We start from the raw sequence: 14134 nt of genomic DNA on the forward strand, positions 1-14134 counted from the left end.
ATGAATTAATGGGTCAGTAAGACAATTAGTACTGCTCATTTCCAACAACCTTTTTCTGTAGAATGGAGCAATTCTCACTTCATCGCTAGTGCTGCCTGTAACTTCTTCTCAGAAAAGAAAGCTGACTATCCACATTCAGGGTAGGTACTTATTACAGGACATGCTATCTCTGCCCCACTCCTCTTGCTAGCAACACCTGCTTCACCCACACCTTGTATCCCCATTTAAAATCAACCAAGTTAAATTTGTGCACTGTACTTAGGCCTATGGTTTGTAAGTCACTTGATTGTAGAGTCTCAGTTTCTCCCAGTTCAGAAGTAAGGAGACTTCAGGTTGCTACTGCTTTATGTCTGATCACTATCACTAATTTTATTATAAAGTGTAGGTCTTATGGCAGTGCAGTAACCATTATATAGTTATAGTTATGTTGTACTACTGGTTAGTTCATTTATTACTGTGAAGTGAATAATGAAGCAATTTATGGTTTATTGCTGGAACTGCCTACAACTCCAAGAAGGCACATTAGAGCTGATGAATTCTTCTCGGGTTATCAGCCAAGTGGTGGCATCGTCTTGTTGCAATGTTTCAATGAGTTTCGTACCCATCATCTTCTGGCAAAGTCATCATTTCGCCAGAAGATGATTGGTACGAAACTCATTGAAATGTTGTGACAAGAGGACACCACCACTCGGCTGATAACCCGAGAAGAATTCATCAGTGGAATACACCAAGAAAGACTGCAGTCACATACATTGTGAGCTGTTTAAGCATATGTGATGTATATGTCTCAATTTTACCATCATATGTGCATGATACAAAGTATGTGTATAGTGGATGGGGTTTGTGAGGAAGATAATGATCATACATTTAGTTTACCAGCTGTAACCTCCACCACATTGTGTCATGGTGTTAATGCTAGTATTTGAAAAATATATGTAATTATTAGTAACTTATATAATCAATATTACAGTCTTATGAAACAGTGATGATAGTAATGCTGTTTTAAAAATATTTTGGCCAATACACAATTGAACCCTTTTGTTTTTACCTCTCAGAAAATTACATTTCATCCCTCGGGGGTAATTACCCCCAGGTTGGGAATCACTGATCTAGATAGTGTCAGTGGTCCTCTGTATGGAACATTGGTGTTCTAGTTGTGTTGTTCACTATGATGAGCACTAAAGGCAGCCCCTCTCGTTGAAGCTTCATGATTGTCCAGTGGGTGTTCAGTTTCCCTGAACTTTGCATTGTCGATTGGTGCCTGTGGCCTGTAGTAGGTTTTCATATGGAGGACATGGATGGTTCCATGTGCTTTGTCTTCCTGATGAAGGATCATAATCCTAGGTTTCCTATGTGATGTTCAACAAATGACAAAGGATACGATAAAGTCCAAAGTAGCACTCTAGCAACTTTTCTGATAGTCTCGATCTCCTCACAGGTGTAAAAAACCATACCAAGTCCCCAGGCTGTATCTCACTGACCAGTTCTTGGTGTTTGATGTGTTGTTTTACATTGTCATTTTGAGTATTGTGTGGCTGAAATGCTAACAGTGTATGCATTGCCATGTTGTCTTCAGGACCATGGTGCAAAAAGAATAGTGTGAAGCCTGTAGTGTTATGCGTGACTGTACTGTATGTGGCTATCACAATAGGCATTATGGTATCCTAGTCTCTCTGTTGAACAGAAACATACTTAAGAGCATATCTACCAGTATCTTATTAAAGCACTCAATGAGACACATTCATTTGTGGATGGTACACAGTTATCATCCTGTGGGTGATATTGCAATGTGAAATTAACTCTGATACTAGTCTTGGTTTGAAAATGATTCCGTGTACAAGAGACTTTGCACTTACCAGAGTTTAGCCATTGATACAGCTTTGGTGACAGCATAACAGGTGACATAGTCAGTGCAGATTATTATCCATGATTTCCAGTTTGTCTGCTTAGGGAACCTCCCCAAGAGATAAAATTCCAAATTGGTGGAATGATGTTGCAGCAGATGGGATTGATACCGCATAGCCCAAAAGTAATGGTGGCATGCGCTTCCATCATTGGCATTGCTTGCAGAAGATCACATAGTATCTTAACAGATCGGTACAGACCTGGCCAGTGACAACTGCATCTGTTTCTGTCTAGAGTCATCACTAACCACAGGTGACTTGATCGTGGACGTTGTGGAAATACGTCAGGATAGCTGGGAGTAGATGAGCTGGAACATAGAGCAACCATTTCTCTCCCATTGGATCATAGTTCCTTTTGTACAAAATTCCATTTCTTCACTGAGTTGATTTCTACTCCTTCAATGCTTCTATGGTTTTCAGCAGAGCTGGATCTTCCCTCTGTTCAACAGCAATGTCACTTAAATCAGTGATGACTGAGATTTCGTCCGTGCAACTGTGTTCCACGAAACCAACCGGTGAGAGGCAGTTGGTGTCCTGGTGTTTGCATCCAGTTTTGTATATCACTGTAATGTCATAATCCTGAAGCCTTGGTGCTGATCTCGCCTGTTGACCTGATGGATCCGTACAGGCTATTCAACCCGCATAGAGACAGTTACATCTAAAAGAAGTGTTAGCCTTGTTTATTTGCTTTGGACTGCCTTAACAGATATGACTTAATAATGGTCTAACAACTTTTAGCACTGTACTTGATGATGACATAAAAGCTGAAATCTGGAGAGCACAAAAGATAAATATAAAAATACCCAGTCATATGTCAGTTTACTCTTTTAAAAAGTATTGCATGACTATGGCTCAGTGACATCAAAAGATTTTCTGCTGACCTACCTAGTGAGGCATTTGAGCATATTTTTAAATATCAATGTTTGGAGGAGATGTTATTGCCTCCTTAAGCACAAGGGAAGATCTTTATTGCACCCATTCCAGGAAAATTAGGCATCTGCTTGCAGTAGTTCCTTAAGGGGGCACGTCTTGGTACAGAAGTCCTGTACGAATCATCATAGTACAACCACAATCCAAGAAACATCTCACAAAATGACTGCAATGAGGAGTTGGAAAATCTGTGACTGCTCCTATTTTCTCCAGATTGGAATGGACTCCATCGCCATTCACTAGATGTCCCCAAATTTTTATTTCTTGGACAGTGAAGAGACACTTCTTTTGCTTCCAGCAGAGGCCTGCACTCTCAACAGACTTCAGCATGGTTGTCAGGCAGGTTAGATGTTCTTAAAGTGTCTTTGAAAAAATGACTGTCATCCAGATAGCAAAGACATGTCATTCATTTAAGGCATCAAAGCAGGTTGTCTACTATATGTTCAAAGGTAGCTGGAGCGTTACACTATCCAAATGGCATGACTTTACACTCAAAGAGGCCAACAGGAGTTACGAAGGCAGTCTTCTCCCAGTCAGCCTCATCAACTTTGATTTGCCAGTAGTTTCTCTCCATGTCCATAGCTGAGAAACATGTGGCTCCTTTCAAGCAGTCTAGGATGTCATCAGTGTGCTGCAATGGATAGACATCTTTCTTAATGATTTTATTAAGTCATTGGTGGTTGACACAGAAATGCCATGTGCTGCCTTCCTGCTTCACAAGGACTTCAGGAGAGAACAAAGGACACTCTGAAGGTTCAATGATGTCTGCTTGCAGCATCTTCTTCACTTCATCATGGATTACCCATTGTTCAACTGGCAACATCCTATATGAGCACTGGCTGTGGTGGATGATCAAAAGTGTTGATATGGTGTTTTACCATAGCGTGCTTGGTTTGTCTTTGCTTCACTACAGAGTTGAAAGCATCCAAAAATTGACACATAATGGCTATCACTCATCGACATTGTTCCCTGGTCAGACCAGATTATATTGGCAGTTCATTAGCAATTTCCTCCCCTGTATCGTCTGTAGTAGTAGCAGAGCAAGATTCTTCACTTATGACACTAAGCTGCCCTTCTTGGACTTGTTTGGGCTGTCCCCACACACATTCCCATAGGGATGAGTTGTGGCTACTCATTACAATTAGTGAGCCAAACTTCTCCTTATTATGTATGATGCATATGATCATCACTGGCATGTAGATTTATTTTGTGAGCCTGAATAGCTTTTTGTAGTTAACAAAAGATTCCTGTTTAATTGAGCATCTCGATGGTGGTGGTGGTGGTGGTGGTGGTGGTGATGATGATGGGATAACATCATCTTCAGCAGCAACCACCCACCCAGCGCAGTCTTCAGTGTGTATGCTGGTTAGAAAAGCTTCGTCAGTCTGGAGCTCTGATCCTCTACAACACTCCCCAAGACATTTTATCAAAGATCAGATATTCTTAAAGTTGGAGTAAGCATTTTTTTCAGACCAAAATATGCAAAACTTGTATGTACATACTCAATCAGATCATCAGTATTATGTTTTGGGAAGCAAAGTCTCTACAATTCTGAGTTTGTTCTGTGGTACAAGATGACATGAATTACGAGATTTTGTACATGGATGCACTTCAGCAACTGTGCATGCAAGACCTTCAGTTGGTTAGAAATAACAGCCAACCAGTTGCAAAATTCAGGTTTATTAGAATTTCACCATGGTTTCAACAGTTTTAAAATCATCTTCTTCAGAAGATACTGTACATAAAATAACACTATCCATAGCCAATGTGGGAGTTGTTGGCTCTGTGTAGTACATGTTCTCCACTTGATCCTCATTTAAAATATATAAAAGTAGGAGCAGTCTACTGTACGGCTTTGTGTTAAAACTTTTTAAAATATCACATATTTGATGCTGGATACAACAACGTTATAGTATGCCACTTGAAAGATTTGTATAACTGACATTTAAATATAAAACATGGCATCCAATTCTACTGACCATAAATATGTGTGTTCAGAGCTAGTGCCATGTGTTGACTGAAATCCACTGACATAAATGGCTTTGGTGAAGGGCAAATGTTTATTGCTCAATTCTTGAAATCAGGCTTCCAGGAAAATGTAAAGCTGGTCAGCTGTTGGCTTTCTACTGTCTGAGGCTTGCCTGCTCTGTTGCTCTGTAAAGCAGAGGAGGTGGTGATCAGTGGCAGACCTGATGACAGAGAGCAGTGGTGGTGCAGACACAAGTGTTTTGGAGCATACTGCTCAGTCTATATTGTTGAACATTGGGCTTCACAACAGATGACTCTGGTGGTTCCATGTTAACCCAAGTTCTTTGTCAATTACAACTGCAGTGGGCATGAGGCCTAGATTAGTCCATGGATCATCAGAAAAGTGTCACTCAGTCGGGTTATTGTTACACCACGTTGATAGCTATTTCTGGATTCACCATCATTCAAGTGAATGGCAGCTTGAAATGTGCTCCACACCATGGACGGAGTCCTGAGGGGTAGTATTACGCTATGTGGGACATTCGGCTGCCCCTCTGTGTGACCTTTGTTAGTAATCAAAGCCACCATGACACCTGTGGGTTATGTGAATGTTATTGAGGATCAGTTGCATTCCTACACATTTAATTTCTCCCCCAACAGCAGTGGCTTCTTCCAAAAAAGATAACTGTCTCTGTTGCAAGGCCACAATCATACTGCAGTGGTTTCAGGACCATGATAGTGAACTCAGTTTGAGATCTTGGCCACCAAATTCCCATGATCTGAATCTGATTGAGCATTTCTGAGGTGCCATCGGGTACTAGCTCCATGCCTGCCAACCACCAGATGGTAATGTACAGAAACTGTGTAACCTGTGCATAGACATATGATGCCTCATCCCACCAGAAACCTACCCAAGTCTAGTCCAAGCCATGTCTTGCAGAACTGCTACTGCATAGCATTCCAGAGATGGACTGACACTTCATTAAGCTCGTGTGCTCCCTCTCTTCCTTCCCCCCCTCTCTTCCTTCCCCCCCTCTCTTCCTTCCCCCCCTCTCTTCCTTCCCCCCTTCTCTTCCTCCCCCCCTTCTTTTCCTCCCCCCTCTCTTCCTCCCTTGTTCCTTGCCCCTCCCCCCCTTGTTCCTTGCCCCTCCCCCCCTTGTTCCTTGCCCCTCCCCCCTTGTTCCTTGCTCCTCCCTCTCCCCATCCCGTGTGTGTGTGTGTGTGTGTGTGTGTGTGTGTGTGTGTGTGTGTGTGTGTGTGTTGGAGTGCATGCATTTTATTCAAGAGAATTACTGTAAATAGCACAATTTTTGTGGTAAAACTATTCATTGCTCCTTATTTGTAGATGATTTTTTAAAAATGTTCTACTCTTCCTGCAGCCTTTCTGAAACAATACAACCTGTCAAAAACCTTACTAGATAGGTGGAAAGACTGGTTTTAAATGTTTTACACAATCCTGTGTGTCATTTAACTTTAGAGTTTTACTGTTGATCTGTCTGATCTTTCAATGGGGAATGCCATTTTAAATTTTGTCAGATTGGTGACTTTTTGGATCTGCTTGCTATGATAAACTTACATGATTGCTGCACCTGAAAGATTTTTAATGAATGAGACCCATAAAATAACTAATTTTATCCACAAAACATGAAGCTCCATGGGGTGTGGAGTGTTTAGTTGTGCTACCTGATGAAGTCCCTTGATAGTCCAACATAAGGGAATCTGGCTGGTCACAATGACATTTGGTACCAGTCCCACCCCAGCCTCTATACCATGCTGCTTCCCACCAGATGCCACCTCCTTATGGCGCAGTAAGCATATAAGTATTATTGAAATTTCTTTGGGAACTCAAGTGTGATTCCCTGGAGGGAACCCAGTGTTCTTTTCGAGGAACACTGTTGAGAAAATTTAGAGAACTGGCCTTTGAAGCTGACTGCAGAGTCATTCTACTGCTGCCAACATACATTTCGCATAAGGACCACAAGGGGGTGGGGGACTAAAAACTAAACTCTGTCCAAACAGACCATGAAGGCCCAATTGCACTGACTGGCTGCCATGTCATCCACAGGCCACAAGCATCACTGGATGTGGATATAGAAGGGCATGTGGTCATCACAAAGGAACGATACATGAAAATGGAGCTCATATGGAGGGTTTTTCCTTCATCCTATTTGCGAATAGTACAGGAAAGGAAATGACTAGTAGTGCTATGGGTACCCTCTGCCATGCACCATATGGTGGGTTGTGTAGTATGGATGTAGATGAAGAACATTTATTTAGTACATCAGCCTCCTACACCCCTTACTATTTTACCTCTATCCATACAACAACAACTTGATAACATACTGTTTGTGATTGTGTCATAAAAAGTGACTGTGACAAAAAATGAAAAAGTCTTTATTAATAACTGTTTCTGAGCAATCAGCCCTTTTGGAATTTGTGTAAAGAGTTACTCTTTAGAAATTAGTGTGACAAATATTAATGCATTGTGAATATCAGCTTGGCTTTTTACAAGATCCAGAGTTCTTCTAAATTCAGCTAATGCTTAAAAATAACAACCACTGATTATAGTTTATAAGGTATGTTTTTGTAACATTTAAGACAACCATCACAATTTTCACATTGTGTATTGAGGGTATAAGCAGTGGACAGTCTTGGCTACCACATCTTTACCCTGTACATATATCAAAGACCAACATACCATTTTATAGTCCAGAATAATATATGATTGTGAATGCATTGGAGCATGTGCGGCATGAGTGGGGAAGAAATTTTTCATAAGCTTAGATTTTATTAATGCCCTCAGAGTGATTCAACAGATGTAGCCAGCAGAGAAAATGACCCAAATGATTCATTACTTCCTTCTAGTGGTACAAAAGCAGGGAAAAGAACTATGATTTTACTGTGTACCAGGGCACTCCAGTATCTAAGGTAATGAGGAAGATGACTGACTTAGTAGTGTAAACACTTGAGTTCACTGTGAAAAATTATTCCCTCTTCTTTTGAGGTATTGGCTCATTGTTCATCCAAAACTTCATGTACTAATGGGAGGATGAAAGGCAGGAAGTGATGGAAAATAAGCCATTGTCTGGCCATGGGGTTGCTCTTTGCAGGTACGGAGAAGAGACAAAAGTGGGACTTAAACAGCTCTATAAAGTGCATAGTCCTCTGACCAATTGCTGTTTACTCCAGTTAAAGGACACACCTATTTCTGGTGCATGTGGGATTCACATTCAAGTTGATTGTGTTTTATATACTGTTGAGAAGGCAGCAGTATATTTAAGTCATATTTGTGTAGTTTCAGGAGATGTTTTACATTTGTATTAGTGGAAAATTATACCTTGTTGAAGACTATGATATCAAGTGCTCAAAACGAATCTTGTTCTTTTCATCATTGTTATTGTAGTTAGTATCACCATAAAAACCAGGAATGAAAATTTACACTAGACAGTGTAGTGTAGTAAGATACTGTGGTTGTGATCCATGGACTATGCTAATTATTCATCTAAACAGTCTTATTAACTATGCATCAAAATTGGATGAATAGTGGTGGACTCACCAGTAGATAATGTGGCGTTGAATGTCCATATGTCTGTAAATATTGTGTATGTTTGAAAACAGAGTAGACAGCACTCCTTGGCACAAATATTTTGAGCAAACTGTTCATCACTCACAGCTGCAAATGGAACTTTGCAGAAGATGAGATGTGTGCCATTGTTTTCCCATCCTCAGTTATTAATGGGGTGTGGACTGGAACATACTTTGTCACTCTTCTCAATCTGCTTCATCTTCATTGATCTAATAGTATTGGTAGCTTTTTTCATTTACACTTTGAGTAGTTTTGCTTCTAACCTTTTCTTGTATATTTACACCACCACCATGACCACTGGGAACTTCTAGCATGGAAACCATAACATTTGTGTCAAATTTTGATGTCTGTGCCCACCTCTGCCTGGTAAATAGATATAACTTTTCTTTATCGGTGTCATCATACAAAATACTAAGAGATGGACAGGCTGGCCAGAAGGTACGAGGGACAGTCAATAAGTAATACAGCACAATTTTTTTTTTTTTTTCTGAGAGCAGGTTGGTTTTATTCAGGATTCCGATACACCATATTATTCCCCGTTCTTTTGGCTACAGAATCCGATTTCATGACGTAATCTCTCTCTCTCCAGTGCTACAGCCTTATGCCACCTTACTGGGAGGGCCTGTATGCCCACGTGGTGCCACTCCAATGGTTGATGTCAGAGCCAACATCGTCATGCATCAATAACCTCCCCACCATCCATGTACTGCTTCCCACAGAGTGCATCTGTCACTGGGCCAAAACGATGGAAGTTGGAAGTTGCAAGATCTGGGCTGTAGGGTGGATGAGGAAGAACAGTCCAATAGGTTTTGTGAGCTCCTCTTGGGTGCATAGATGTGTGGAGACTTGCATTGTCATGGAGAGGCGGAAGTTTGTTTGCATTTTTGTGGCGTTGAACACACTGAAGTCATTTCTTCGACATCCTGAGGGTAGCACAATACATGTCAGAGTCAGTCATTGAACCATGTGGGAGCACATCAAACAGAGTAACTCCTTCAGAGTCCCAGAAGACAGTCGCCATAATTTTACCAGTTGAGAATGTGGCTACGAACCTTTTTTTCCGGAGGAAAGTGGTGTGGTATGACTGCTTGGATTGCCGTTTCCTTTCTAGTTTGAATTGATGAACCCATGTTTCATTGCGTGTGACAATGTTTGGCAAGAAACTGTCATGATACACAAGAAATTCTGTACGAATTGAGTCTCCCAACCGGTGGATGAGTGTCAGCTCTACCAATAGAGATGTCCTTGAGCAGTGAGATGTCGAGGTGTTAAATTGTAATCTGTTGATTAACTTGAATGTTCCAACATTGCAGGATTAACAGCTGTGTACAGCCTGCCAGCATGCAGACATTGGACAGATTTGAGCTACCTTGTTGCTATCACGACGGGGACACCCAACAAGTCGTTGTGCTTTCGTTCACTGCTAGGTATCTTTAGACATTCTGCAATCACCTATGAGTATCTGTGGTGGTCTGGTTTTCCTACACAAGAAATGCAATGACAGCTCTCTGCTTGGAATGCATCTCCATTACAGATGCCACTTTGAAGGCTACATATAGCACTGCCATCTATCTGTACTTCATAAAACAAAGGGACTGAAGTGGGAATATTCCATGATGTCCCACAACAAATTTGGCATTTTTCAACCAAAATTGACTGAGAAAAGTATGGTACATTGAATATTGAACACTCCTTGTACTTTCAGTATGTGAGTTTCCTACTGCTTGGTAGTACCAAAGCTTTAAGCAGAACAGCATAAGTGCAGCTTTTGGATCTAAATGGAGGAAACAGAAACTAGTTGGCAATGATTGAGGTGAGGGGTGTCACTCAGACATTAAATTGAGAGGCTGTCCACTGGTTGAGGATAAGAGGTGGGAAAGATGAGAAAGTCAGCTATAGAGAGAGAGAGAGAGAGAGAGAGAGAGAGAGAGAGAGAGATAGTGTGTATATATAATGAATGATGAAATTAGTTCCAATATAGTAATATAGTGCTACAAAGAGCATATGATATTTTAGAAAAGATTTATAAATGTTTCTACTACAACTGTTCACCTGTTTTATTTGACTGTTCTCATTTTGTGTGTTCATCTATGCATAACTCAGAAATTGTGTTAATAATAAACCGATATCTCTGTGTATGTTGTTTAATTACTATCCTTCTCTGTTTCAGGAATTCAAGGAATGTACCACCATGGAAATGCAGTCAACGCGAAAGTACTTTGGATTCTCAGGAATTTACATAATCTTTTCTTCCCCTCCCCTCCCACCCCCTTTCTTTGGAGGCAAGGATGTACTTGAATGTTATGTTGTCTATGAGTTTTTCATAGTCTTTAAAAACACATTCTGTATACATAATTTATCTAATTTTTCATAAATTGTGAACTTGTAAATTGCATATACATTATACAATAAAACGACTCATTTAAGCCTTTTATTTTTATTCCTATAGTTTCTGTATCTTTTTCCCTTTTTGGTTTTTATTTCTGTGTGCACTGTACAATATACTGAAAATTTGAAACATGCAATTAATGTAACCTGTATACAAAAAAAAGATAAATTGGGAATGAGAGTATGTGGAAAGGGGGATGAACATGATAAGGCTTACTAAATCTGTAAAATTTCTGAAGCTACGTGTGCTTTTCACGTGGTGTCAAATGGTGAGTGACAAGCAAGTTAGAAATTCATGTGCCTATAAAAAAAATCAATGTATGAAATACACAACTTCCTGCAACATATGTTGGTGAAACATCTTGTTGGGAATTCTAGTGAGTTCTGGTCCTATGTAATATCATTAAATAGGTCAAAGGCTTCTAGTCAGTCTGGTGTGGCAGTAGATGACAGGAAGTGGAAGATGTAGATGAAGGAGGCGGAGGAGGAGGAGAAAGGAGGAGAAGGAGAAGAAGGGAAAGCAAGAGTTTCAAATTCTGCATTTAAAAAAATTTCATTCCCACAGGAGAATACTATGGACACACAGACTCCTATATGGACGACTGTTCTTGTTCTCTATGCACATAAATGATCTAACTGATTAGGTGAGCAGCAGTCTATGACTGTTAGCTTATAACATTGTAGTGTACAGGTAATTGTTGTGATTCAGTGACTATAGGAGGATACAGGATGACATAGACAGAATTTCTATCTGGCATGAGTCCGCAGCTCGTGGTCGTGCGGTAGCGTTCTCGCTTCCCGCGCCTGTGTTCCCGGGTTCGATTTCCGACAGGGTCAGGTATTTTCTCTGCCTCATGATGACTGGGTGTTGTGTGATGTCCTTAGGTTAGTTAGGTTTAAGTAGTTCTAAGTCCTAGGGGACTGATGACCATAGATATTAAGTCCCATAGTGCTCAGAGCCATTTGAACCATTTCCATCTAGCATGAGGAAAAAAAAGTGAGTTCTAAATGTGGAAGGGAATAAGTTAATGCAGACGAATAGCAAAAAGAACACTATACTGTATGAATAAAGCATTAGTGGTGTGGTACTTGACAGTCACTTCTATTAAATTACTAGGAAGAACACTGCTAATTGATATGAAATGGAATGAGCATGTAAGTTAGATTTTAGGGAAGCTCATCTATAAAAGAAACTGTGTACATAACACTTGTGCACTCCATTTGTGACTACTGTTCAACCGAGATGTAGATGAAGGAGGCGGAGGAGGAGGAGAAAGGAGGAGAAGGAGAAGAAGGGAAAGCAAGAGTTTCAAATTCTGCATTTAAAAAAATTTCATTCCCACAGGAGAATACTATGGACACACAGACTCCTATATGGACGACTGTTCTTGTTCTCTATGCACATAAATGATCTAACTGATTAGGTGAGCAGCAGTCTATGACTGTTAGCTTATAACATTGTAGTGTACAGGTAATTGTTGTGATTCAGTGACTATAGGAGGATACAGGATGACATAGACAGAATTTCTATCTGGCATGAGTCCGCAGCTCGTGGTCGTGCGGTAGCGTTCTCGCTTCCCGCGCCCGTGTTCCCGGGTTCGATTTCCGACAGGGTCAGGTATTTTCTCTGCCTCATGATGACTGGGTGTTGTGTGATGTCCTTAGGTTAGTTAGGTTTAAGTAGTTCTAAGTCCTAGGGGACTGATGACCATAGATATTAAGTCCCATAGTGCTCAGAGCCATTTGAACCATTTCCATCTAGCATGAGGAAAAAAAAGTGAGTTCTAAATGTGGAAGGGAATAAGTTAATGCAGACGAATAGCAAAAAGAACACTATACTGTATGAATAAAGCATTAGTGGTGTGGTACTTGACAGTCACTTCTATTAAATTACTAGGAAGAACACTGCTAATTGATATGAAATGGAATGAGCATGTAAGTTAGATTTTAGGGAAGCTCATCTATAAAAGAAACTGTGTACATAACACTTGTGCACTCCATTTGTGACTACTGTTCAACCGAGATGTAGATGAAGGAGGCGGAGGAGGAGGAGAAAGGAGGAGAAGGAGAAGAAGGGAAAGCAAGAGTTTCAAATTCTGCATTTAAAAAAATTTCATTCCCACAGGAGAATACTATGGACACACAGACTCCTATATGGACGACTGTTCTTGTTCTCTATGCACATAAATGATCTAACTGATTAGGTGAGCAGCAGTCTATGACTGTTAGCTTATAACATTGTAGTGTACAGGTAATTGTTGTGATTCAGTGACTATAGGAGGATACACAGAGTACGCGAAAGAACTTGCCCCCCTTCTAACAGCCGTGTACCGCAAGTCTCTAGAGGAACAGAAGGTTCCAAATGATTGGAAAAGAGCACAGGTAGTCCCAGTCTTCAAGAAAGGTCGTCGAGCAGATGCGCAAAACTATAGACCTATCTCTCTGACGTCGATCTGTTGTAGAATTTTAGAACATGTCTTTTGCTCGAGTATCATGTCGTTTTTGGAAACTCAGAATCTACTATGTAGGAATCAACATGGATTCCGGAAACAGCGATCGTGTGAAACCCAACTCGCTTTATTTGTTCATGAAACCCAGAAAATATTAGATACAGGCTCCCAGGTAGATGCCATTTTCCTTGACTTCCGGAAGGCGTTCGATACAGTTCCGCACTGTCGCCTGATAAACAAAGTAAGAGCCTACGGAATATCAGACCAGCTGTGTGGCTGGATTGAAGAGTTTTTAGCGAACAGAACACAGCATGTTGTTCTCAATGGAGAGACATCTACAGACGTTAAAGTAACCTCTGGCGTGCCACAGGGGAGTGTTATGGGACCATTGCTTTTCACAATATATATAAATGACCTAGTAGATAGTGTCGGAAGTTCCATGCGGCTTTTCGCGGATGATGCTGTAGTATACAGAGAAGTTGCAGCATTAGAAAATTGTAGCGAAATGCAGGAAGATTTGCAGCGGATAGGCACTTGGTGCAGGGAGTGGCAACTGACCCTTAACATAGACAAATGTAATGTATTGCGAATACATAGAAAGAAGGATCCTTTATTGTATGATTATATGATAGCGGAACAAACACTGGTAGCAGTTACTTCTGTAAAATATCTGGGAGTATGCGTGCGGAACGATTTGAAGTGGAATGATCATATAAAATTAATTGTTGGTAAGGCGGGTACCAGTTTGAGATTCATTGGGAGAGTCCTTAGAAAATGTAGTCCATCAACAAAGGAGGTGGCTTACAAAACACTCGTTTGACCTATACTTGAGTATTGCTCATCAGTGTGGGATCCGTACCAGATCGGGTTGACGGAGGAGATAGAGAAGATCCAAAGAAGAGCGGCGC

At 40.7% G+C, this 14134-nt stretch overlaps 1 protein-coding gene across 3 annotated transcripts in view; it reads left to right on the forward strand.

Moving 5' to 3' along the window:
- Positions 1–10814, forward strand: part of LOC126183835 (protein FAM102A) — a 459083-nt gene extending 448269 nt beyond the window's left edge. For all 3 annotated transcript variants that reach the window (XM_049926094.1, XM_049926095.1, XM_049926096.1), the window contains one exon: positions 10559–10814. The gene's annotated coding sequence lies outside the window, so the exon portion shown is untranslated. The remainder of the gene's footprint in view (positions 1–10558) is intronic.
- Positions 10815–14134: the final 3320 nt, after the last annotated feature.

Source organism: Schistocerca cancellata, chromosome 4 (assembly GCF_023864275.1).
Source record: "Schistocerca cancellata isolate TAMUIC-IGC-003103 chromosome 4, iqSchCanc2.1, whole genome shotgun sequence".
Taxonomy (NCBI): Eukaryota; Metazoa; Arthropoda; class Insecta; order Orthoptera; family Acrididae; genus Schistocerca; species Schistocerca cancellata.